Source organism: Haemaphysalis longicornis, unplaced genomic scaffold, assembly GCF_048455015.1.
Source record: "Haemaphysalis longicornis isolate Haplotype H1 unplaced genomic scaffold, Haemaphysalis longicornis Haplotype H1 scaffold_9, whole genome shotgun sequence".
In the NCBI taxonomy this organism is placed as follows: domain Eukaryota; kingdom Metazoa; phylum Arthropoda; class Arachnida; order Ixodida; family Ixodidae; genus Haemaphysalis; species Haemaphysalis longicornis.
The window spans coordinates 119,274,530-119,302,463 of record NW_027526460.1 but is presented as its reverse complement, the minus strand read 5'-3'; the positions used below and the strand labels follow the sequence as shown (position 1 = coordinate 119,302,463).

The 27,934-nt window shown below is 50.1% G+C and overlaps 1 long non-coding RNA gene across 3 annotated transcripts in view; it reads right to left on the bottom strand.

Moving 5' to 3' along the window:
* The window catches only part of LOC144151396 (uncharacterized), an 85,401-nt gene that overhangs the window by 24,840 nt on the left and 32,627 nt on the right, over positions 1-27,934 (bottom strand). The window lies entirely within an intron of this gene.

Genomic DNA, 27,934 nt, shown 5'->3' with positions numbered 1-27,934 from the left:
GTGAACTTGGTTTTAAAACCCGCAGCTTGTTGGCGAAGCAGGCTTTCAACAAATCTTTTCATTCACCGCTCGAAACTAAAAACGGTAACGCGAACGCTGCATTACAACTACGCTATGTAGAATGCTAGTAGGTTCACGAAACATTTTTCTTTTCTAGCAACGATAAATACTATTACATCAGCAATATTTCCCTGTACACCCTATGCGGCGCTGTTGCGCCTCAACCTGACGAGCACAATTTGGGGTCTTACAGCCACAACTATTGACGTAGTCTTACTCACGCCTACTGTGCGATCTACTATGGTGCGCAACGGCGCAACTCCGCAACTGTGAGAGGTTGCCAGATAATGAAACCTTCGATACTACCAACAGTGCGGCGTGCCGCCATACTTTCGGCGTTGTTGCGCAAGTGTGATGCTATCACTTATCCGGGGAAATCGACGTGGGAGTGTGGAACACAATGTTTTCCGGGCTAATAGCTTTGTGCATACTCCTCCGTGTAGTTAGGTGCTTCGTTACACCAGAAAACTACAGCTGCAACACAACACACAGCTGCCGATCCTCACACGGTATAAGACCAAACAAACTCTAGCGAGACGCCACTTCCAAGAACTAACAACCCAGGTCTGCGTGCTCCAGGGACATAAGGAGACCTCCCTCGCACCCCCCCCCCCCCCCCCGCCCCCGCCCCGCGGTCACTAAGCACGCTTCTGCAACGATTTCCTTCGTGCCTAACACTTCCGACTCCCTCAAAAGACGAGCGCTCTTTGAATGCCATGAAGCGAGACAATTGCGCGTACAAATAGGCGTCGCAAAACATCCCCAGTAACTTTGGTCGTACACGCCACATGAAAGTCCCACAGCTATAGAGTAAATCTAGTTTCGTTACCAGCATAATCGCTGAGCACCGTGCACAGGCATCGTGCATGATCAATGACCAGCCATGAAGTGGCCTTCAAGAGCACAGATTTGTTTTTGGCTGGTTCAACAACACAAAGTCCTTTCTATACGTTGACAGCGGAAGCAGAAAGCTCTGGCACAACACGACTGCACCTAAGGCACTACAACGACTTTTAGGTACGCTAAAAGTCACTTATCTACTCACTGTATCAAAGATCCGGAAGGCTATTGCATAAGTCTTTTCCTGCGTCCCCGCCCACGGCGGGAGGACGATTTCACAACTGAGGCGTATTCCCGCCGCAGCGAAAACTGCGGTGTGCTTATGATGGAACAAACGCACCATGAAGCCGATCCCAACCGCTTCGCCTGCCGACAAGGCAGAGAAAAAGATCTTATACACCACTTCAACTAATTATCTGCCAATCAAACACTCGGATTTTACTGCTGGCCGCAGAATGTTTCCAGGGGCCCATCCAGATACAAAATGCCGTACGGCATTGCCGCCATAAAGAAACGCCAGCGGGAGGCCCGCACACTGCTAGAGACCGATGGTCTTAAGTATAAAATCCTACCTCGTGATATCCTGCTTGGATACTACGCATCCAAACAACTCGCCAGAGAGGCAAGATTCTGTTATGTGAAGTTTTAGAAATGAACGGCATTTTCATCAAGTACTACCTAGCAAAACCGGACATATGCGGACTTGTTCAGCCCAATGCACACATCTTGTAGACGTTAGGCCTACTCAAGAGCTTTGCCTAAAAATTGAGATGGAATTGAGACAGTGATAAAAAAGAAAACAACCACACCGCTTGCAGTCACCTCAAAACTTTATTTACGTAGAAAGCGCCCAGATACACAGATGTTTTCAATTTGCGGTCATGATGCTGAAAAAAGAGGAAGGCCAGAAGGAAGAAGACAGAGCGTGAACTTGCAACTACTGGTTTAATGAAAACATACACAAATATATATTGACTAGGCCTCACGTGATGTGTTCTTCTCACCCAAGATAAAACAATTCAGGAAATTTTGAAACTGAATGCACAGAGTCAGAACCCCACCCGCCAAACAAAAGGAGGCGTGTGTTTAAAAAAGGCAAAAACACCACAATACCTCAAAGGTCACTATACTACACCCGCAACGTGTGGTACAGATATTACTATTCTTCGTCTGTTATGACAATAAGCGGACGCTAACATAACCATCCACATAAAGAGTGGCTGCAATCGTTGTGTTAGCGCCCAATCCATTAACGGGCACAGCACATCGACAAAAAAATTCAGCGCCGTTCCAGTCTGTCAAGAAGGATGAATAGCGAAGCTAGGAGTAGTCGAAGGATTCCAAAAAGAAAACATGGTTCGCAATTCTGAAGAGCCTACTTCCTCGCCAATTAACTGAATAAAACTTGGAAGGATGCAAGCTTTATTCTAGGGGCCTTGCATAGGGCTGCCAGTTCTCCTCCCGCGTCTTTGGCACCTTATTAGCAAGTTTCAGCTGACCGTTTTTCACGGTCCGCTCCGCTCTATAGCGAGCGCGAGCGTCATTGCGGATGCGTGGCACTCTTGGCCCCGAACGGCATTTGCTCCGGTTGCGCTGAAAGTGCCGCCGATACCGGAGCGGACCGCCGAAAACGGTTAGCGAAAACTCTCAGCTGTCTGCCTAGTGCATCATTCCAAAACAATTATGGAGGACAGCTGTCAGGTCGCATAAGCCCGCGAGACGCGTGACCGGTTATGCCTCCGCTTACATGTCATTAGTGAATGCGTAAAGCCTGGTTGCCCCGCCCCCCCCCCCTCGCCTATACCACCAACGCGTGCACACACGACCAGTGGCCGCTCCTGTGCGCGTGCTTACTCGTGAAAGACACTGCCCGAAATTCCACTCCCAACTTCCCTCAAGCTCAACAAAAAAACCCCGGCCGAAACGTCATGCCAAGAGCTCTTAAAAGAACACAAAAAGGCGTGGCGCTGCTGTACCTGTCCATTTCTGCTGACCGAGAAACGTGATTGGGCTGACCATTCTAGGTGTCTGTATATACGTGTTGGAATTGTACATGAATGCTCCGTGTCCTATGTTTGTAGTATAAGGTATTGTGTGCACAGTCAAATAAAAACATGCACGGAACCTCACCCATCAGCAGATTTGTTCTATCGAAGTTTCCACAAAAACCTGTAAGTTGTAGAGAACCTAGGAGTAGTAAAGAAAAATGAGCGTTTGCATGGACCTCGTGTCATGATTTCAAGGTCGTATGGTGGCCGATGCCTTGAACGCGAGGGGCGACAAAGAACTCCTCCTGCATGCGAATAGATGATGTGGTTCTGACCTGCTAACCGGAGGTGCGTCTACGCCCAATTAACCACTGGCGTGAGACACGAGTCGGGGTAGGGGAGGGCCGTTTTAAACAAAGCACATTTAATTTCACGACGTGCACAGGAAATACAGAACAACTGACACAGACCCTAATACCATACAGTAAAGCGAGAATCGCCAATGCGAGCTCAGTAATTAGGCGACTGTAAAAGGAGGGGGGAATAAAACTACCAATAGACGGTTTCGGGGCTTTCCCTAACTACTGACAAAAGGCCCGCAACATGCGCACACACACACACACACACACACACATGCGCGCGCGCCAATGAATACACACACACGCACACACACTCGCACACACAGACGCACACGCACGCACGTATGCATGCCCCCACACATGCACGCACGCACACAAATACAAACACGCTAGCCCGCACGCACACACACGCACACACACGCACACACACATGCACAGTCACGCGCACACACGCAGGCACACACGCGCACGCAAATACACACACACGCACACACACACACTCACACACACACCCGCGCACACGCCCACACGCACGCACACACACGCGCGCGGGCGAACACGCGTGCAGATACACACGCGCGCACACAAGCACACCCCAGGCGGCATAGAAAGTGTGTCCCAAGACCGGCCCGTCTATCGCTGCTTTCTGGCATATCTGTCCAGCATCCAGGTTCTGGCAGCCACTGATCATACGATGAGCGGCCAACATTCGGCAACCAGCGCTTCGGCATTTCTCCGGCCAGCCGTGTTCAGACGCATAACGGCAGCTACACGGCTGCCAGGTATTCCGGTCGCGGAATAAATGGTTCCGGTATTATTGGCCCCGGAACTTATGGTACCGGAACTAATGGTCCCGGAACTAACGGTTCCAGAACAAATGGCCCCAACTTCAAACTAGGAACAAATTTTCCAACCACTACTGCTCCTATGCATGAGCGCCTGTATGAGGGAAGGAAGGGGGTCAATGTGTTTATGTTTATATGTTTGTACTTGTGCACAATATATTTTGCATCTATTTATATATAATATATTTGCTAAGGCGGAATTTACTTGAGTGAAATGCGGTATACAGTTTTTTTTGTCGCACTTGTACGTCCTCGCGTGCTTCCTTTGCACGCCTTTTTGTTATTCCGAATACCAGGCAAAACAGTGGCAGATCAGTGGCAGACACTTCAATCAAAATCAGCTGTACTGGGCAGCCCAGGGCCGGTCTTTGAAGCGAATACAATAATGGGCTGCCACAATTTTCTTATTTAGTGGCTCTAAGTGCACTCGCTTCGGTAACAATTTTTTTCGCTTGAAATGGCCCTCATTGCCCTCTTTAGAAGAAATTGTCCATGGTGCTGACTGTCGTGACAGCCTGGCTTGACCAGTGGCTCAGCCGATGCTCGCGATCAGACGTCTGCATATCTGGAGACTGTGTCTGTCACCAATCTCGCTTACTGGTGGCGTCCTGCTACAAGTGCGGCTTCCTGGGTCACGGCCGGACTCAGAAACTATCTTAAACGGGAAGGGAGCGTTAAGTCTGACCATGCCTGGAAATAGTTGCGGTGTCTGAGAAAGCTAATGAGGGGGAGAGAGGAGGCAGAGAACTCACTAAGCACGCACCCCTGAAGTGCTTGCTCACAAGAAACTAATGGCGCTTCTTTCTGAGGCATGCCTCTGCGTATTCTGTAAATCATGGATGGAGCCGCATGTTTCCCACGTGGCTTGTTCTTCCCCTGTGTTTGCACGTAGTACATTCATTTGTTTTAGTGACAAGGCCGATAATTGAAATAAGGGTGTTTTGATAAACCAAAAAGTCGAAAACAAAAAATGAAAACAGTACAAATATCGAATAACTGAAGAGACAGAGAAGTAATAAATGATAATATCCGTCTCCAACGTATAAAAATTGCGAAGACAAAAATAAAACAGGCAGGAGAAAAATAGCTGAAATACAAATAAAAAAATTCCCCAAACGGGCTAATCGTGTAATGCCCTGCCCTAGCACAAAAATGCATGGTTGGCAGAAATACCGGGTTTAATCGATATAATAGCCTAACTTGAGATAAGCGGTTTAACGGAATTTGAAAAAGAAAGAAAACAAAAAAAATGAAGAACTAAAGAAATTATAAACTCACTCCAGCATGATACAACAAATTTGAACAGAGAATCCATGTGGACTTTTTAGAATCATTTTGCCCGAAGAGGTGCCTGGCACCATTTGTTCGGGGACCATAAGTTCCGGGACCATTTGTTCCGGGACCACAGGTTCCGGGACCAGAAGTTTCGGGGCTATTTGTTCCGGGACCATTTGTTCCGGGACCATTTGTTCCTACACCACAGATATTCAGTTCACTTTCGGCTGCCGATGTTGAGAAAGAGAAGGGCCGAAGTACGTCTTTAAGGCATCCGTTTTTCTTTCGGGAAGCGGTGTTCAGCCGAAGCACGGCAAGCGACCGGCCACAGAATAATCGTATTCTTGTGGCAGTTGGTGTTCGAAAGGAGACCGGCCGGAGCACGGCTGCCTCGTATTCGCTTTTTCAACGGTGAACCTCCCGTCCGGCGGCAGAATATTGGGTTTTTTCAGGCAACCGGTGTTATACAGGAGACCGGCTGACGCACGGCCCCAGAATGTACATTGTTCATTCGGTTAGCGGTCCTCGGCCGAATTGCGGCAAGCGAATGGCCGCAAAATTTTTGGCAACCGGTACCAGCCTACGTAAGGTCTCAGGTTATACGTCATTCTTTCGGTAAGCGGCGTACAGCCGAACACCAGCACGGGTCTGGGCGCCGAGAATTCATGCACAGACGTGTTTGGAAGCAGACCCGCCGCTGTAGGTCCAGTTTTTCCCTGGGTGAAGAACAGCCGTTAGGGAGCCGAATGACGCAGACGCGTTTTTGATCAGCTCGGTGTTTGTACCGTTTAAATGAACGAGCTTTGTTTGTCGAACAGTAATGAGTGTTCTAGGTAAACGGGCAAGGTGCAAGGACTCACTGGACATTACCAGGGGACCTTTTAGGCTATCGGAATGCCACTGAACTCATCAAGTTTGCAGAGCCTGCATGGGTCAACTAACGCTTTAAACAAATCCTTTTTACCTGATGCCATATAGAAGATTGGAATAACCTACCCAAAACCACAGTCAACGAACGTGACTAAGTTCGGGCTCCTCTCTTCCGTTGGTATGCGGTCGTTCGCCAGGGCTGACGAGCTGACGGGAAGCGAAGCATTGTCGAAAAGGCGCGCGTGGAGGCCGACTCGCCAGGGCTTACACAAGAATGCTCGCCTGGGATTACAGCAGCTCTCCTCGCGAGTCCGGCGGCGGACGGCGGCGTTCCTCAGGGGATTAGCAACGACTCCCTCATTGTGCCCGCGAGCGCGCGCGGACAACTGCGGGGCGTCGAGGCGAGGGCACTGGATGCTGTCCGCGCGAGGACTGCGCTAGGCGTTCGGCTTTGGCCTTGTGTAGGTGCTGCCCGCCTGGCGAAATGGTATGACCACGCCGCGCGGTCCGTGACTCTATGTCTATGAGCGCTATGAGTGAATGAGAGTGAGTGTTGGGTGACGTGACCGCGGTTGGGGACATGTGTGGGATTGATTGGTTCATGTGGCCAATCAATAGCTCATATTAATTATTTTGAAAGGGGTCTTCGGTCCCTATTTTTATTCTTACAGTTCTTTTAGGTACATATGTGTATATATTAAATGCAGAGCATTTCAGTAACTCACGATGTCACCCGCGTTGACGTCCGTAGTCCGCACCGCACCCCTCCCTACTATATAAAAAAAGAAATACTATCCGGCGCCCGGTTTCGATCCCTCGACCCTGCGGGCGGAACGGAATGTACATGGTGCTGTACCCACTGCGCCACAAAGCCGACACAGAATGGGACACTACGAACACGTCTTATATCGTTTACTCATTCAAATTACTGCTGACGAGCGCTCTCTCGTCAGCAGTTGCCACAAGTGCAACAACATTAACGTAACGCAAACTACTTAACGTCGTGCGCCCCCGGAAATGCTCTGCATTTGATCGTGACCCTCGCGAGGGGGATGTTTCACTGCGTCTTCTCTCGGTCGCGGGACCCGTGGCGCCATCTGACGGAGGCGCGGCACAACTCGTAGCACTTTCCTTGAAAAAGCGCCTCGAAAGGGCGGCAAATATGAAATAGGGATGACGCGCTTTCGAGGCAATCCGCCGACGCGGCTGCTTTGTGTACAGACTCGGCGGCGAGTTATCATTTCCCTCGCCTTGGCTGCTGGAAGAAAAGATTGGAAGTTGCGTTGTCGGCGCTGATCATTTAAATAATGCGTTTGCCTCTTTTTCGGTGTTCTTGCTTTTCTTCTATTTCGTCCATAACTTCCGTTTACCGCCACTACGGCAAAATATGTCGCTAGTGTCGCGCGGCGAACTCTAGGTTCCGGTCCCTTATCTCGGCAGCGCCTCTTATCTTATCCGGTCCGATACGGCATGACCATTTTAACTTCAGAACTATGGAACACCAAACCCACTCGCGATAAGATGACAAGGCGCGGGCGCGCAGTTTAGATTGAACAGCAAAGCCGGCAATGCTACTTGGTTTTATTTATTTATTTTTTAATGAGCGAAATGCTTGCAATGGCGGCTGCAGACAACGCATGTATTTCGGTTTGGCCTTCCACTGCTTCATATGAAAATCGACTTGCATTGAACACCGCGGTGTTACGTCAGATTTGTTACGTCAGAGCACTGAAGCAGCGCTTCGCAGTAGTTCCACCGCAAAGACAGTTGAACATGGATATATCGAACACGGATATATCGAATTATTGTCTATATCGAACACTGCAAAGATCCCCTTGAAAACCCCATGCCAAAGTATAGGGCTGTTGTGTGTGTGTATCGAACTCCTGATCACAGGCAAATTCGATATATCGAATTCCGCACCGAAGGTGCCTCTGAAAGTTTGCTTCCTCTGATGGGGTGAACTTGATGATAATGTTGACTCATCGCAGGAGCTGCCTGGCTTGGTGAGACAGAGGCGGCATCCGCGGCATTATGTCGCTTCGATGCTCTTCAACAGCTGTTTTCTAGCTAGCACGAGGGGCAGCTCCATGATAGCTAGAACGCGGATAGTGGTTGGGGCGACAGGACATAAAGACGCAAAAGAAATTGACCGGAGGCACTCTTTTTCTGTGATTGAGCTGTTTTGTGGTTCGTGCAGTGGGACCTATGCGGCGTTGTATGTTTGTTTTGTCAAAGGCATTCATTTCGGAGCAACGAAGGCGGGAATTCGTCGGGTGCAGGCTGCTGGAAAGAGAGAGAGAGAGAGAGATAGAGAGAGAGAGAGAGAGAGAGAGAGAGAATAAACTTTATTGTTAGAAAAAGGGTTGCGATGGAGCTATTTCAGCTCATTCGGAGTGGTTCCTTGTTCCCAGGTTCTCATATGCTTCCCGAGCCTCCTGGCCCCTGTTGATCAGCCGAAGTTGGTCTTCCAGGGCGGGGCTGGTCAGCAAGATCTCCCATCGCTCATCCTCTATGCTGACGGAGTCAAGAATTGGGGGGGGGGGAACTTCAGTTTTGTGCATTCTCCGATGGTGTGTTTCAGGGTGCCTGGTTTTGAGCATAGGGGACATTCTTTTGCGTATCTAATTGGGAACATGCGGTTCAGGAGTATAGGGTGTGGGAAAGAGGCTGCCTGTATCTGTCGATAAATTGATTGTTCTTCCCTGGATAGTTTACGGTGAGGGCGCGGAAGGCTCCTTCTGTTCTCCCTGTAATGTTTGAGGATTTCTGCATATTTCGTTATTGGGTGCATCCCTTCTTCCGTTTCCTATGTGGCCCGGAGGTTTAAGTCTCGGGCCTGTCGATGGGCGAATTCGTTGCCCTCGATCGAGGAATGCGCAGGGACCCAAATGAGTTCGATTCTTGTTTCCGGGGGTTTCCCGCTTGTCAGGATTTTGGCGGCAGTTTCTGAGATCCGTCCTGTTCTGTATCTGTTGTAGGCTTTCATTGAGTCCGTCAGAATTGTCGCTGTACCAGGTTGCGTTAGCGCCAGTGCTATGGCGGCCTCTTCCGCTTCCTCTGGCTCCGTGGTGTACAATGATGCACAGTTCACTATTTCGTTTCTTGTGGTCACTACTATAGTTGCTTTGTTGGAGAATTTGGGCAGGGCAGCATCAGTGTAGAGTATTCCCTCATGTCTCTTTTCTTTCAACAGTTTGTTAATTGCTTTTACTCTCGCCTCCCTTCTTCCTTTGTTTCTGTTGGGGTCCATGTTCTTTGGGGTTGGTTTGGTCTCGATTTGTGAAGTCCATTGGTCTGGGACTTGTCGCTCCGTGATGTGTGGCGCTTCTTGCCATCCTATCTTCTTAAGTACAGCCCTTCCGGCGTCCGTTTTGCTGAGGCGAACTCGTTGATTCGAAAGGTGGGCATCTACTAGCTCGTCAAGCGTGTTGTGGATTGCCATGCGCAGATGTCGCGCTGTTGACGAGTTTTACGGTATCCCCAGGGCTTGTTTGGTCGTTTTTCTGATTAACGTATCTAGGTATATGGTGTCTGTTTTTCTGAGATTCAGGTATGGTGCTGCGTATGTTATTCTTAATATCACGAAGGCCTGCACCAGACGTAATGTGTCGTCCTCTTTCATACCTCTTCTTCGGTTGGAGACTCTACGTATCATGTTGAGAATCTGGTCCGTTGTGGTCTTGAGCTTTTTCACCGTTTGCGACGCCTTGCCGTCTGCTTGTATAATCAGGCCAAGGATTTTGGTATGCGTGCTAGGGGTAATCCTTGCCCCGTCTATTTCGACTTCGACTTTGCATGCTCTCTCGGGGTTTCTCTGTCCTATGATGACTAGCTCAGACTTTTGAGGGGCGCAGCTAAGTCCGCATTTTTGCTGGGTTGGTGCCATTTCTTTATGAATATGCCTCGCTTCTACGCCTCTACCACCGACCATCACCTGCCGTGGAATTTGTGTACTTGCTCCCCCCCTTATGTAATACCCCGCAAGGAGCCCTTAAGGGTATAATAAATGATGATGATGATGATGATGAAGACCGTGCCACACCGACAGGTCAGATAAGACTCGCGAGTCATAGCCGCTACCACGCCTCGCCAGCCGGCTTCAGCGACGCATCAGCTCGAGGGTATTCGCCCCCTCAAGAAATGGAGACCATTGGATACATCGACCCGGCAAAGATGTTCGACCCTAGGTTGTGGTGGTTCACCAAACTAAGTGGCCTTAAGGGGCCTCGAGCAAGCGGCCGGCACGTATCAGCTCAACCTGCGCCATGTCAAGGACTCCCCACCAAAGAAAGGCAAGGGCGCGCAAAAGCGCAACTTTGCGGCTATTCTTCCTACTATAATAATGCGAAAACCAATGTTGCATTATTTTGTTGATGATAAAAGTAGAAAAGGTTAAGCTCCTGTACTGGTAGGCTGAAGTTCGTGCCCTGCTTCATGGGATTTTATGACTGTCTATTTAGAAACACGTGTTATTTTAAATTTGCCATAATAACAGAGCCCTGTGAATAACGAAGCCTGGATGTTAATTTAGTTGCAGTGTTTGAAGGTGAGCTTAGGTACACTTCAGAAATGACTCATTTGCTTAAACATAATCGTCAGCATCCTAGCAAACACGGATTTTGTCGGGTTTTTCTTGCTCAATGCAGCTTGCTGAGTTCACGCACGATTTGGCTCTAGCAATAGATAAGCTTAAATAGCTGACTGTATCTTGTTGTACTGCAAAACAGCATTTGGAGGTGTTCCATATCAGCTTCTTGTTAGTACATTTCGGGCTATAAACTGAATGAATCGGTTATTGCATAAATACCCGAGTATATCTCTCTAAGACAGCAGTCGCTCTCAATGGTTGTTCATCCGGATATGTTCCCGTGACCTCAGGAATTACCCAAGGGTCAGTTGCGGGCCCTCTTTTCTGTCTGTTATATATAAATGTTATTTATATTGGCCTGAAAACGTTGTTCAAAATCTTTGCGAATGACTGTGTAGTTTACAGGACTATAGCAAATGAACGTAATTCCGAATACCTGCAGGATGATTTTAAATTATTAACATCCTGGTGTGCTGATTCAGAAAAGTCGTTGAATGTTAAAAAGTGTGTTAACGTCACCTTTGCAAGAAAACCTTCATTCCAATTTAATGCGCATACCGTAAATTACCCTGCTTTAAGAATGGCCGGGGAAAATAAATAATTAGGAGTTTATTTAACGTGAGCTTATAGGTTAAATAGGCACGTTCACAACACAAAAGTTACGGCTGCACGTGTTTTCGGCTTTCTGAGATACAATTTCCGCAAACCTTCATCTACCTTAAAAGAACAACCGTATTTTACTCATGTGCGCTCAATGTGGGAGTACGCATGAGTTTTCTGGGATCCCTACACCAAAGAGCTGGTTGATACGCTTGAAAACATACAGAATAGGGCAGTGCGATTGGTATAAGTAATTGGCACTGTCAACTTAGGATGAGAGCAAGTAAAAGTAAACTTAAATGGTAAGCCGGGAAATATCATAGACGAAACCTGAGGTTAAACTTTTTTCGTAATATACCATTCGAAAACTGGAATAGAAGGAGAGAAGTATATCCAAGCGCCATTCTACATATCCCAAAGTCGGCCCGCTAGCTAAAAGCAAATTACTAACTTTCCTTTAAAGGTGACGCCTTGCGCGATTCATTTTACCTTAGATCAATACGGGAGTGTAATTATCTTCCGCGTATGATTGTACCAACTGTTTAAAATGACGAATTTCACTGCGCTTTGTGGAAATATTTTGTTATTTGGTCTTATATTTCATGCTTAGTGTTATGTATCTCCCTTCTGTAATGCATGCAAAGGCAAGCAGACATCAAATAAATAAGTAAATAAATAAATAAATGATTAAATAAATAAATAAATAAATAATAAATAATAAACTTGCGGAGCCGCAAGTTCACCTCCGACGAGTTGAGAACCTTACGCATTCAAAGTTGAACAATGAAATATTTATTGTTTTATTCGCTGCAGTATGCAAGGTTTGATGTATAAATACCACCATTGCTATTTTATTGGTTTTAAACAAATTACGAAACTCTAGTCTTACGCCTTTTCTTGCATGAACACAGAGGGATACAACTATAGCCACCTGAAGCAAGGCGTCATTCGAAACGCGTTTAGAATTTTTTATCGTAGTACGACATTAGAAGAAAATTAACTTCTTTTGGGCTTTTAAGTGGCGTGCACGTAACTCATGAAAACAACATAAAAATAGATTGAAAATGAAAGCACTAGCTCGATCTCTCCTAGGATCAGCCCTGTGAAAGATCATCAGAAAGTTGATTGAGTAGAAAATTTCTTTGCAAAAAAAATGGGCAATTACTCGACATACATTTTGTGTGAAGGAAATTATATGGAATGCTCTTCAGTTTTTGTGGAGTACCAAAACGCTTCGTAAAGGCGTTCGCGTCGGTTTTATATACAACAAAACTGGTCAAGCAACTGTTGTAAAAATAGTTGATTTAGTCAGAGCATGAAAGTGCTCAGGAAGATTGTGCTAAATGAAATCGGATAAAAGCGGCACTTTCATCTTTGTAAAATTCAACAGCCTCCCGCCATCTTCCTTTTTCGTTTATTGCAGGTAAGCCGCCCTACAGAAAATATCACGTCATGGAAAATACATCTATTCAGCTCCACAAAGAACTGAATATTTTCTGTATTCGACAGTAAAAAAGGCACAGCGATAAAAGGAACGACGATTTGTGAGCCCTGTTTAATAAATGAATTTTGGTGTCAACTGACGCTGATAATTAAGCAAGCTGTGCTGAAGGCTGGACGGCTGGTGGTTGCGCGCGGGCTCACTTTGATGTGGCTGCTGGACACAAAATGATGGGTTTTTGCTTCTGTACAGCCAGACTGAGTCCTCTGCTTGCGCAGCATGCAGTGACCGGCCTCAGTACAGATAACGTACTGTGGCTGAACTCCAATACCCGTAGTAGGGCCGTGATTCCGGCAGCTTTAGTCTGGATGGAGTCCGACGACCGCATCTCGCCTATCCTCCGGTTGCCGTACTTCGACCGTACACGGGTGCCTTTGGAATGGCCACAGCCGTACGGATGGAATCTGGCCGTATGAACGTAAGCCGGTCGACTGGCCGACGGACACTGGCCGTTGGACAGCCAAGGGAGTACGGCTGTATATGGCCAAAAGGCCCACTTTGGACACGACGCGATTATAGGTGCCGGAAAAAGGCCGGGCAGAAAATCACCGACCAAAGTACACCGGCTTGAGTTAGGCCGAACAGTCCTGTGCTTCCTGGGACACACACACCACACATGCACGCACGCACGCACGCACGCACGCACACAAGCAACAACACAAGCACACGCACCAACACACACGCAAACCCACAAACACGCACACACACGCACGCACGCGTGAACAGGCACACGCACACGCGCACACGTACACGCTAACGCACACACATACACACGCACGCACACACACTCACAGACACACGAACCAACGCCCACTCACACGCACACATACGCACGCAAACGCGCACACACACACACACACTCTCACACACACGCACGCAGACGCACGCACACATACTCACGCAAACACGCACACACACATACACTCTCACACACACGCACGCAGATGCACGCACACGCACTCACGCACACACAGACACACACGCGCACACGTATGCGCACACACACGCATACACACACGCACGCGCGCACGCACGCACACGCACGCACGCACGCACACAAACACGCTCGCGCGCAGACACGCACACGAACACACACGCACGCACCCGCGTGCACACACATACACACAAGCACACACATACACGCATACAAACACAAGCACACGCACACACACATGCGCACACACGCGCGCACACTCACATACGTGCGCAAACATGCGCGCGCCAACACAAACACGCACACCCACGCGCACACACGCACACGCACGCACACGCACACACTCTCACACACACACGCACACACAAGCACGCACACACGCACGCACACGCACGTACACATGCACGCCTGCAAGCCCGCCCGCGCACACAAACACACACACGCGCGCACACGCACACACGCGCACACACGCGCATGCGCATAAACGCGTACACACACCCGCCCGCACATACACGCGCTGACACAGACCCGCGCACACGCAGGCACACACACGCATGCAATCGCAAAAACACGCGCACACTCACGCACGCGCAAACGCATACTCACGCACACCCACACCAACAGACGCAAACACACACACACGCCCACACACATGCGCGCACACACACGCACACACACGCACACGCACACACGACCCCGCATATGCCCACACACCCACAGGCACACGCACATCCGCACACGCACACGCACGCATTCACACGCACAAACACACGCACGCACTCATACGCACACACGCGCACGCAGGCACACGCCCACACACAATCACATACGCACACACACGCACAAGCACACCCACACACACACACTTAACACACACGCACAGACACACACACGCGCACACACACGCACTCACGCACACACACACGCTCGAACGCACGTACACACACAAGCACACGCAAGCGCGCGCACACACACGCACACGCACGCACATGCATACACACGCGCACACACGCGCGCACGCGCCGCCCACACAAGCAAACACACCCACGCACACACACACACACGCACGCATGAACACACACGCACACAAACACGGAAGCGCACACACACACACATACGCGCACACACACATACATTCGCACACACACGCACACGCACGCACACACACACACGCACGCGCACACACACGCAAGCACACACGCGCGCACGCACGCGCGCACGCACACACACACAGACACACGTGCGCACGCACACTTAAACGCACACTCACACGCACACACTCTCACACACACGCAAACACAAAAGTACGCACGCACACACGCACACTCGCACACACACACGCTCACACATGCACAGGCACACACACACACGCACTCAGACACACGCACACACGCACACTCGCACATACACAATCTCACACACGCATGCACGCACACATGCACCCAGGCACACACGTACACCGAAGAACACGCACATACACGCACACCCATACACAGACAGACATGCAAGCACACACAAACACACGCACACACACACTCACACACGTACACACCCACGCACACGCACACACGCACACACACACACACGCACACACACACACACGCACGCATGCACACATGCACGCACGCGCACATGCACGCACACACAGACATGCATGCACACACACACGCTCGCACGCACGCACACACGCGCATACACACGCACACGCACGCACATGCACACACACGCGCACACGCACAGGCACCCGCACTCACGCACACACACGCGCACACACACATACACGCACACACGAACCCACATATGCCCACACACGCACACAGACACGCACACAGACGCAAGCACGCACACACACCTGCACGCACACGCACATCCGCACAGGCACACGCTAACGCACACACACACGCGCGCATTCACACACGCGCGTAAACACACTGGCACACGCGCGCCCACGAACACGCACAAACACACTCATGCACACACACGCAACACACGCGCACGCAGGCACAAGCCCACACACAATCACATACGCACATACATGCACACGCACACCCACACGCACACACCCTTAACACACGCGCACACACACACCCGCACTCACGCACACACACACGCTCACACGCACGCACACACCCACAAGCACGCGCACATGGACAGACGCAAACACACACACAATAGCGCGCACACACACGCACACGCGCATGCATACACAAGCACACACACGCGCGCACGCGCTGCACAGACATGCACACACCGACACCCACACACGCACACACACGCACACAAGCACACACACGCACGCACGCACGCAAACGCACACAAACACAAACACGCAAGCGCGCACACACACACACGCGCGCAGAGACGTGCGCACACACATACACTCGCACACCCACACACGCACAAGCACACACACGCACGCACACACGTGCGCACGCACACACATACAGACACACGCGCGCACGCACAATCAAACACACTCACAGGCACATCGACACGCACACACTCACACACACACGCACACACCAAAGTACACACGCACACATGCACACTCGCACACACACACGCTCACACATGAACACGCACACACAAAAGTACACACGCACACACGCACACACACACGCAGGCGCACACACACGCAAACTCGCACACACAGACAAGCTCACACACGCTTGCACGCACACATGCACGCAGGCACACACGTACACGCAAGAACAAGCACACACACGCACTCCCATACCCACACAGACATGCACGCATGCACAAACACACGCAGACACACACTCACACATGCACACACTCACGCACGCGCACACACACACACGCACACACACACACACGCACGCACACATGCACGCACACACACCCCTCGCACACACAGGCATGCACACACGCACACGCACGGGCACACACACATGACCACACGCACGCACATGCACACACACACCCGCACACAGACCCGCACTCACGCACACACACGCGCACCCACACGCGCACACACACGCTCGCACGCACGCGCACAAACACTTGCACGCACGCACACACGCATGCACACGCACGCACACATAGATGACATCTTCATAATATGGGAGTGCAGACGCACGGCCCTAGAAATTTTCATTTCGCTTCTTATTTCTTCACAACCGACCTATAATTTGTCATGCCAGTACTCGAATAAACAGGATAAATTTTTAAACAACTGATATTCTAGACAATGGTAAACTTAAACCCAGACTATACAGGAAACCCACGGGCAGGCAATGGTACCTAGACTGCAATAGCCATCACCCACGACACTGCAAACAATGCATCTTTGTTGTACAGGCTAGCAGACTAAGAAGAGTGTGCAGAGACAACGGGGACTGTATAAAACACCTTAACATACTAAAATTCACCCTGGCAAGCAGGAATCAACCAGCCAGATCGGTGGGTATGGCTTACGACCGAGCATCCAAGCTAAAAAGGGACGAGGTGCTCAAGCAACAGCGGCGAAAAGCAAGCGCCCGGCAATTAGCCCTAATATCCAAATTCTCAAATAATCAACATCCTGTAACAACCTACTTAAAAGACATTCTCGAAGAGAGAGGAATTTTATTGAAATGAAATAAACACAGAAAGGTCGGCCTGACGGTAGTATATCTGGCCAGCTATTCTGTGTGTGGGAAGGGAAAGTGGAGGAAAGAGTGTGGATAGAGGACGAGAGAGATGAAGATGGCGGAGAAATAAATGAAGGGCTATGTATAGAAGATGCCTATACCGATACTGTGTATGTGTTAAAGTTAAGTCGGACGGGCCTCAACTACAATATCTCTGAGAGGCCGCTGCTGCGCAGAAATGTCAGCACAGCTTTAAATGCACTGTAGGAACGCTTCGCGTCTGGCCAAGGTCCCAGCAGCACTTCCTCCGACACCACACGACAGTCCAAACGGGCCAATGTTCTCACTAATTTTTCTCGAGGTTGCGCATAGCATGGACAGTGGCAGAGAACATGCGAAATAGTCTCTGCTACATGGCATGTCTCACAGTCGGGGTCACTCGTAAAGCCAATGAAGTGATTGTAGCGACGGGTAAAGGCTACGCCAAGCCGTAGTCGGTGAAACAGCGTGGCGTAGTTTCGCTGAATACCAGGAGGTAACCGAAACGTGCAGTCGGGGTCCAGGCGGTGTAATCTTCTATGACGATTGTCAGGGTGGGACCAGTGATTCGCCGAGGCGTGGCGGAGAATGGTAAACAGAAGGGCGGTCGTGTCCGTCCTTGCGAAGGGCAGACGTACAACATCTGCATTTGCAGAAACCTTCTTCGCCTCCTGGTCAGCCCAGTCGTTACCAGCTAGCCCGCAGTGGCCTGGTACTCACTGAATGGTGAGGACATGTCCTTGTTGCAGTGCCAATGAGCATAATTCGAGTACTTCCGCAGCAAGGGCATAATAAGGTCCTTGCCTCATAACTCCGTTGAGGACCTGGAGTGCTGGCTTGGAATCACAAAACAGGGTCCAAGCTTGAGGTGATTCACGGGAGACTAAACGAATCGCCTCCCGTATGGCAACCAACTCAGTGGCAGTAGAAGTTGTCTTGTGGTCTAGTGTGAATCCTCGGGTAACGCATAAGCTTGGAATGACCACAGCCGCGGTGGACCGGGATGCAGTCACAGAGCCATCAGTATATACATGTACAGTTCCGGCGTACTTGTCTGTCAAGAACGCTAGAGTCAACTGTTTGAGGGCTATTGATGGCAAAGAGGACTTCTTCAAATTCCCGGGATGGAAAGGTAAATTGATGGTTTTGATAGTACCCACAGAGGATTCTGGGAAACCACCATTGGGGCGAAACCTGATGGGATCTTATGTTGGTGTTGCAAAATGGCTGCCGCAAAACTACTTCTCGAACACGTAGTAGGAAGAGCCGATAATGGATGGTGTTCATGCCTTGTGAAGCATCTAAGGTAGACTCGAAGGGGTTCGCCCAAAAGAAGCGCATCCATTGGAAAAACACGTGCCTCGGCAATTGTGCCCACAGTAGAGGTACATCGTGGTAGCCCCAAGCGTATTCTGAGGGCTTGTGCTTGCAAACCCTCCAATGTGCGCCGGGAAGAAGTTCGCAGGTTTGAAATGGCTGGCAGGCTGTAACGAAGATGCCCCAAAAACAGGCTCCGGTACAACTGGAGAAGAGCGCTCTCGGAAGCCTCTAGAGTAGTCTACAGAAGAAATAAAAACCGAAACGATATTTTATTGCATGGCAAAATCGGTGCTTCCCAGCAACTAGTTATAAGCCTCTGACATGCAAACACCTCCAGACGGACTGCATTATAAATAGCACTGCCGTCCAATACATTCACAAGATTCATTCACGTTTCACGTGCAATCGTTCTAACATTGTGTATATGCTGGAATGCTCATTCTGTCAAAAGCAGTACATCGGAGAAACCAGTCAGCCTATCAACTTACGCTTGAATGGACATCGGGCCGACAATCGCAACAGGGCCTTCATAGGAGTCCCGCAACACTTCAACTAGCCGAACCACTGTTTAGATGATCTAAAGCACTATCTGCTGCAGTGATACTAAGTCTCTAAGGGATAGGAATTACAGAGAATCGTACTTCACCCATAAACTCAATTGCCTTGAGCCCGCTGGAATCAATGCTTCTAAAGGAAGCTTAGAAGTCTTACGGTATCTCAATCTGATAGTATATTAGGGCTGTTACGAAAAGTGCGGGTCTCGCGCCGCCACAACCATACCTGCTCAGCCCCAAAGCTGTTACTTTGATGCAACGCTTTTTTTCCTTTCCCTTTCTGCGAGCCTATTCCCATAAAGCACGTATACTCGCATGCCAGGGATTTCCGCATTTCACCCTACTATATACTTCACACGCATACCAAAAAAAGCCTTTAAATCCACCACAAAGCCCCAAGTGGACAGGACGGCCCTCCGGATGCCCCTTCTATTCTGCACACACTGGCCTCACCACCCCGAATTCTTCTTTGGATTATACAACTGTTGTTTGTGAGTTTCCTCTCTTACACGCAGTTCAGTAACCTCGCAATAGCACACCCAAGAGGGCCCCTCCGGTCCCCGGCTTCCCGGAACCCCTTTTTTGATCCCCACGTGTTACAGGAGCACAACTTAAACCAGTACTCTGCGTGTACGTGTGTGTGTGTGTGCGTGTGAGAGTGTGTGTGCGTGCGCGGGGGTGTGCGTGTCTGTGGGTGCGTGCATGCGTGTGTAAGTTTTTGTGCGTATGTGCGTGTGCGTGTGTTTGTGTGCGTGTGTGAGTGTGTGTGTGTATGCTTGTGTGTGCCTGTGTGTGTGCGTTTGCGTGTTTGTGCGTGCGCGTGTGTGCGCGTGCGTGCGAGTGTGTGTGTGCGTGTGCGTGCGTGTTTGTGTGCGTGTGTGAGTGTTTTGTGTGTGCGATGCGTATGCGTGTGTGTGCGTGCGTGTGTGCATGTGCGTGTGCATGTGTGTGTGCATGGGTGTGTGTGCGTGTGCGTGTGTGTGTGCATGCGTGCATGCGAGCGTGTGCGTGCGGGCGTGCGGGTGTGTGTGTAAGTGCGTATCGTGTGTGTGTAAGTGTGTGCATGTGTGTGTGCGCGTATGCGTGTGTGTGTGGGTGCGTGTGTGAAGGTGTGTGTGCATTTGCGTGTGTGCGTGTGCGTGTGTGGGTGTGCGTGTGTGAGTGTGTCTGTGCGTGTACGTGCCTGTGCGCGCATATATACGCATGTGTCTGTGCGGTTGTGTGCATGTGCGTGTGTGTGGAGGCGTGTGCGCATGTTTGTGCGTGCGTGTGTGTGTGCTTGTGTACGTGCGTGTGTGTGCGTGTGTGGGTTTATCATGGGTGTGCATGTGCGTGTCAGTGTGTGCGTGCGCGCGAGCGTGTCTGTGCGCGTGAGTGTGTGCGTGAGTGCGGGTGCGGGTGCATGTGTGTAAGTGTGTGTGCGTGTGGGTGTGCGTATGTGATTGTGTGGGCGTGTGCGTGCGTTCATGTGCGCGTGTGCGCGTGTGCGTGCGTGTGCGAGTGTGTGTGCATGTGTGTGAATGCGTGCGTGTGTGTGCTCATTAGCCTGTGCGTATGCGAAAGTGCGTGTGCGTGCTTGCATCTGTGTGCATGTCTGTGTTGGCGCGTGTGTGGGTATGTGCGTGTTCGTATGTGCGTGCGCGTGTGTGGGTGTGTGCGTGCGTGTGTTGGCGCGTGCGTGTGTGTGCGTGTGCGGGTGTGTATTTGGGTGTGTGTCTCCGCGTGTGCGTTTTTTTGTATGTGTGCGAGTGTGTGTGTGTGCGTGCGTGCCTGTGTGCATGTGTGTTCTTCTGCGTGCATGTGCGTGTGCTTGTGCGTGTGCGTACGTGCGTGTGTGTGCATGTGCGCCTGCGTGTGCGTGTGTGAACGTGTGTGTGTTTGCGTGTGCGCCCGCGCGTGTGTGTGCGGTTATGTGTGTGTGCGCGTGTGCATTCGCATGTGTCTGTGATCGTGTGCGTATGAATGTGTGTCTGTGCGTGTGCGTGTGTGTGCTTGTGCGTGCGTGTGTGTGCGTGTGTGTGCATGTGTGTGTGCGTGTGTGTGCATGTGTGTGCCTGTGTGCGTGTGTGTGCTAGTTCGTGTGTGTGCGGGTGTGCGCGTGTGTGTGCGTGTGCGTGTGTATGCGTGCGTGTGAGTGTGCGGGTGTGTGCGTGCGTGTGTGTCCATATGTGTGTCGGCCTGTGCCTGTGCATGTGCGTGTTTGTGTGCATGTGTGTGTGCGTGTGTGCCTGTGTGTGCGTGTGTGTGTCCGTGTGTTTGCGTGTGCGTCTGCGTATGTGTGTGCGTGCGTATGCGTGTGCGTGCGTCTGTGCGTGCGTGTCCGTGTGCTTGTGTGTGTGCGGGTGCGTGTGTGCGCGTGTGCATGTGTGTGTCTGTGTGTGGGTGTAGGTGCGTGTGCGTGTATGCATGCGTGCGTGTGCATTAGCGTATGTGTGCATGCGTGTGTGTGTGTGCGAGTGTGTGTGTGTGTGTGTTCGCGTGCGTGTGTGTGTTCGTGTGCGTGTGCCTGTGCGTGTGTGTGTGCGTGTGTGTGCGCGTGCATGCGAGCGTATGCGTGTGTATGCATGTGCGTGTTCCTGTGTCTGCGTGTGCGTGAGTGCATGTGTACCTGTACTTGCGTGTGCGTGTGCGTGTGGTAGGGCATGTGTGTACACGCACACACACGCACGCACTAGCGCATGCACACGCACTCGCACAAGCACACACACACACTCACACACACACACACAGACACGCACACAAAAACGCACGCACGCACGCACACACACAGACGCAGACGCACACGCAGACATGAACACACCCGTACACACGCACACACACGCACATACGCACACACACATGCACATACATACAAACACACGCAAATTCACGCACACAAGCACGCACGCACACACAGTGTGTTTTCGTGTGCATGTGTATGTTTGCGTGTGTTTGCGTGTGTGTGTGCGTGTGAGTTTGTGTGCGTGCGTGTGTGTGTGCGTGTGTGTGTGTGTTTGTGTGTGCGTTTGTGCGTGCATGCGTGCGTATGTCTGCGTGTGTGTGCGTGTTTGCGCGTGCGTGTGCGTGCGTGTGTGCGTGTGTGTGTGCGTGCATGTGAGCGTATTTGTGCATGTTTCCATGAGTGCGGGTGTGTGCGTATGTGTGTCTGCGAGCGTGCGTGTGTGTTTGAATTTGCGTGTGTGTGTTCGTGTTTGCGTGTGTGTGTCTGTGTGTGTGTGCGCGTGCGTGTGCGTGTGTGTTTGCGTGCACGTATGTGTGCATTGGTGTGTGTGCGTATGTGAGTGTGTGGCGTGCGTGTGCGAGTGCGTGTGTATGTGTGTCTCTGCGCGTGCGCGTGCGTGTGCACGGACGAACGCGTGTGTGCGTTCGTCCGTGTGTGTGCGTGCGTGCGGGCATGTGTGTTTGTGTGCGTGTGTGTGCGTGCGTGCGTGCGTGCGTGAGTGTGCGTGTGCGTGTGTGGGTGCGCGTGCGTGTGCGCGTGTCTGTGACGTGTGTGTGTGCGTGTTAGTGTGCATGCGAGTGTGCATGCGTGTGTGTGCGCGTGTGCGTGCGTGTGCGCGTGTGTGCGCGTATGTGTGTGTGCGTTGGAGCTTGTGTGTGTGGGTGTGTGTGCATGTGTGCGTGAGTGCGGGTGTGCGTGTATGTGTCCGTAAGTGTGCGTGTGTGTGTGCGAGTGCACGTGTGTGTGCGGGTGTGAGTGTGTGTGTGCGTGTGTGTGTGTGTGTGCGTGCGTGCGTGTGTGCGTGTGTATGTGTGAGTGTGTGTGCGCGTGTGTATGCGTGCATGCGTGCGTGTGCGTGCGTGTGTGTTTGTGTGTGCGTGTGCATTGCGTGTGCGTGCGTACGCGTGTCGGTGTCTGTGTGTGTGCGTGCGTTTATGCGTGTGTGCGTGTGCGTGTGTGTGTGCGCGTGTGCGTGTGCGTGCGTGTGTGCGTGCATGCGAGTGTGCGTGTGTGTGTGTGTGCGTTTGTGTGTGCGCATGTGTGCGCCCATGTCGCTAGTGGTCAAACCCTAGAGACCTGTCAAACGCTACAATCAATCAAACAAATAAGTAAGACTGCGAAGGATCTTTGAACTGTATTCATCGCTAGGATCATGATCTAAAGGCTGGTAGTGTCCATGGTTGGTAAGCTCCCTATAGCCCTCACCTTATATTTTTCCATTGGTAAGATGAAAACGCTACCCCCATTGCCTGCAGGTTATATGTGCGTTCTGGTTGCTGGGTTATTTAGAGTGACCTCTTCTGAAGGGGTCAAGTTTTTGCGTTTATTTCATTTCTTTGTTGTTGCTAATCTGTCTTCTGATACTGATTTTATATACAAATGGAGTTCTAGAAACACTTCGGCATCTGGCGTCCAAGTGCTTGGCTCAGGCAGTGCGTGGTCGTTGATGTCAGCACTGTCTTGCTTTTAAAAAAAATCCTTTGGTCTCATTCTGCGAGAACATTCGGTGAGATCATTGAGAAAATCGTATCCGTTCACGAGGTGATTGGTAGGGCAGAACGTGAGGCCTCGTTCCAGGATAATTTTTGTTGGTTGTCGATAATGTTTCTGAAATATCTATAACGTTGCTGTTACACGTGACGAGGGAGGTGGATAGAACATTCTGTTCGGGAACAGGTGTGATGTTGCTGTGACTCATGCTGCGGAAGCTATATTCTACATTTTGATAATAAGCGGGAGGGAAAAATTCTACCATTGCAGATTCTGATGTGTCTCTGGGGGAAGTCAGATGATTTAATTCCTCCTCTTCAGGCTTATCGAGAACAGGAGGGTCAATGATGTAATGTGTGTCAGGTAAAAGGAGCAGGTCACATTCAAATTTAACTTTGTTTCTTGCACATGTTCCTTACGGTTTCTAAAGGCATCCAGATCAATTTTCTCCTGGTCAGTAAGGGTAATGATTTCAATCTGCTCATTTAAAAGGCTATGTTGTTTGTCGCAGTGTTCTCTGAGAATTTTACGACAAAAAGCGAGACACACTTCGAGGTGTCCTTTAGTTCAGGGGGGATACTTTAAGGCGGAGGCCTTTGGGGATTTTTCTGGTTTCGAGGTTATAGCAATAGGTATTGAGGTAGAATCTTTACTGGGTTTGTTTGCTGGCGAGTTTTCGAACTCAAAGTAAAGCGTGGGATTTAAGGGGCAGGGAATCCGATCTAGTCGGTGTAGGTCATTTGCGCTGGTTTTCAGCGGACCTTCGGGGATGGTTTCTTTATTGTTTAGAGTCTAGTTTTGAGGGGCTGTTAGGGGCGAAGTCCACGTCGCTGTGTGTTTTTGTGCTTGTTTGCGTTCTAGTGCACGTTGGTGTCTGCGTGAACACTGAGCGTGATGTCCTTGGCGTGTTGGGATATTCTGGTACGTACTGTTCAGCCGGTGTTATGGTTGCATCCACCATTTGTGTGCTCGAGTCGCATGCGGTTTTCTTGGGGAGACAGGGTGGTTTGCTCGCGTTGGCAATGTTAGGTTCGCTCAGCTGCTCAGGGCTGGCCACTGACGGGGAGGTGATGAATGCAGTGGGGACCATCACCACAGATGAAGTGCTCAGCCTGTACTTGATCTTTTCGGCAATTAACCAGACTCTTTGGAAGGAAGGGTGTTAACCATTTTCTGCCAGATGTCCCTGGGGGCCGTGCTAGATTTCTATGTCGTAGATGATGTCCACGTATTGTGAGTTTTATCTCTTACACGCAGTTTAGTAAACCCGCAATAGCACCCGCTAGACGGCCCTCCGACTCCTCTGAAGCCTCTTTTGAGATCCCCTGGCGTTAACGCAGCACAGATCAAACCCGTCCCCCAGTTCCTCTCCCCCAGCCCTATCCTAGTCTTCACTCCTCGCTTGCGGGGTTCGGTGGCAATAATCAAACCTCAGTTTCTCTTGCACTATTTCGCTCCTTTCATCCGACCGCTGACCCACCCTCCTCCCGACAGCTTCGCTCCAGACACCTTCCTCCCCTCTTTCTCCAGCTCAATCTCTATCTATATAGGCTGTGTGCCCGAGATGAACCCTGATATATTGAAAAAGAGAAGCCCCTTGTCGAAACCTTGGCAGATGTCTGAGGCCGACACCTTCCCCAAAGTAATATTTCTATCTGGTGACCATCTTCAAAGCCCCAACGTTCTCTCTCTCTCTCTCTCTAAATATATATATATATATATATATTTATAGAAATGAGAGTTGGCAGTCAAGAAACCCTCGGAAAGCAAATGGGAGGATATGATAGGTCATTGAAGCAAATAAAAAATTTGGAAAGAAAGAAAACGGAGGAAAAACGCCCGCAGGTGGGATCCGAACCCACCACCTCCAGAATCACACCAGACCGGTATTCTGGAGGTCGTGGGTTCGGAACTCACCTGGCGGACATTTTTTCTCTACTTTCTTTCTTTCCAAATTTTTTATCTGCTTCAATCACCTGCCGCATGTTCCCCTTTGCTTTCAGAGGTTTTCTTGACTGCCAACTCTTATTTCTGTGTTATTTTCAACGAGCCCCTCATTTCCTATTCTGATTCGCTACATGCATAGCGAGGGCCTCTGTTCTAACAGTCTTGGTGCATAGGAAGCTTAAGAGGTTTTAACGCTGGTCGACCACTCTCGACATGTCGTAGACACTCGAGTCACGGCCCGGGGGTTAAAAAGAAGGTCCCCTTCACCCTGAGTAGTCCGAGTGGCGCTGGCTACCACCCCCAAGCACAGGAAACAAAAATACCTAAACATAAATACCCCAGAAAGAGGAGGGGAAAATCGCCCCGCCCGTAGCGTAGTGGTTATCGCACCAGACGGGTATTCTGGAGGTGGTGGGTTTGCATACCACCTGGCGGGCATTTTTTTCTAAACTTTCTTTCTTTCTTTCCAAATTCTTTAGCTGTTTCAATGACCTACCACATCCTCCCCATTGCTTTCCGGGGTTTTCTTGACTGCCAACTCTTATTTCTGTGTTATTTTCAAAGAGCCCCTCATTTCCTATTCTGATTCCCTACATACATACATACACACACACACACACACACACACACATATATATATATATATATATATATATATATATATATATATATATATATATATATTTATATATATTGAAAATACGTGCTGAAAAATCGACACGTCCTATGTTACCGTGGTCTAGAGGACAGAATAGAACTGGGAGTGGGATTTCTAGTCAATAAAAGCATAGCTGGCAACATAGACGAATACTATAGCATTAACGAAAGGGCAGCCGGTTTTGTAATTAGACTCAATAACAGGTACAAGCTCAAGGTGGTGCAGGGCTACGCGCCCACATCAAGCCACGACGACCCAGTAGTCGAACGCTTCTATGAAGATGTGGAATCGGCAATGGCTAAAGTAAAAACACAGTATACCGTAGTTATGGGGGACTTCAATGCTAAAGTAGGCAAGAATCAGGCTTGAGACAAGGCAGTTGGGAACTATGGTCTGGGCTTGAGAAATAGCAGGGGGGACCTACTAGTTGAGTTTGCAGAACGGAATAACCTACGCATAATGAATACCTTCTTCTGTAAACGGGAGAGTCGGAAGTGGACCTGGAGGAGCCCGAATGGGGAGCACAAAAATGAAATAGACTTCATATTACGCGATAACCCTGGCGTCGTGCAGGATGTGGAAGTGCTCGGACGGGTAAGGTGCAGTGACCACCGTATGGTAAGATGTCGAATTAGGCTAGATTTGAGGAGAGACCACAACAAGTTAGCACGAATGAAGCCGATAAATGAGCTAACAGTAAGACGTAAAGTAGAAGAATTCAGGATCGCGCTGCAGAACCGATATTCCGCCCTTAACGAGGAAGCCGAGCCTACAACACAGGAAGCCAGCGACAACCTTACACGCATTATCACGGAGTGTGCAGTAGAAGTCGGGGGCACTATGGCTAGACAGGATACTGGTAAACTTTTACAGGAGACGAAAGATCTAATCAGGAAACGGCAAACCATGAGAATCTCTACCGCAGCTGACAGAACAGAAATAGCCGAGCTCTCGAAGTTAATCAATAAGCGTAAGACAGCTGACATACGGAAGTATAATATGGAGAGGATCGAATACGCTTTAAAGAACGGAGGTAGCCTGAAAGCAGTGAAGAGACGTCTTGGCGTGGGGAAAGATCAGATGTATGCACTTAAGGATAAGCAAGGCAATGTCATCACAAATAGAGATAAAATAGTCACAGTGGCCGAGGAGTTCTATAGGGATCTGTACAGTAGCCGGGACGTACAGGATAATGCCGAAGGATACAGAAGTTCAGAGGAGATAGACATCCCACCAGTAACGACCGAAGAAGTAAGGAAGGCTTTGAAAGAAATGAAAGGGGGCAAAGCACCTGGTGAGGATCAGATAACCGCAGACCTCTTGAAGGATGGCGGAGAAATTGTACTTGAAAAACTGGCAAACCTGTATACGCAATGCCTAATGACCGCAATGGTACCGGAATCTTGGAAGAACGCGAACATCATCCTAATCCATAAGAAAGGCGACATGAAGGACTTGAAAAATTACAGGCCGATCAGCTTACTGTCAGTCGTGTACAAGGTATTTACCAAGGTAATCTCTAACCGAG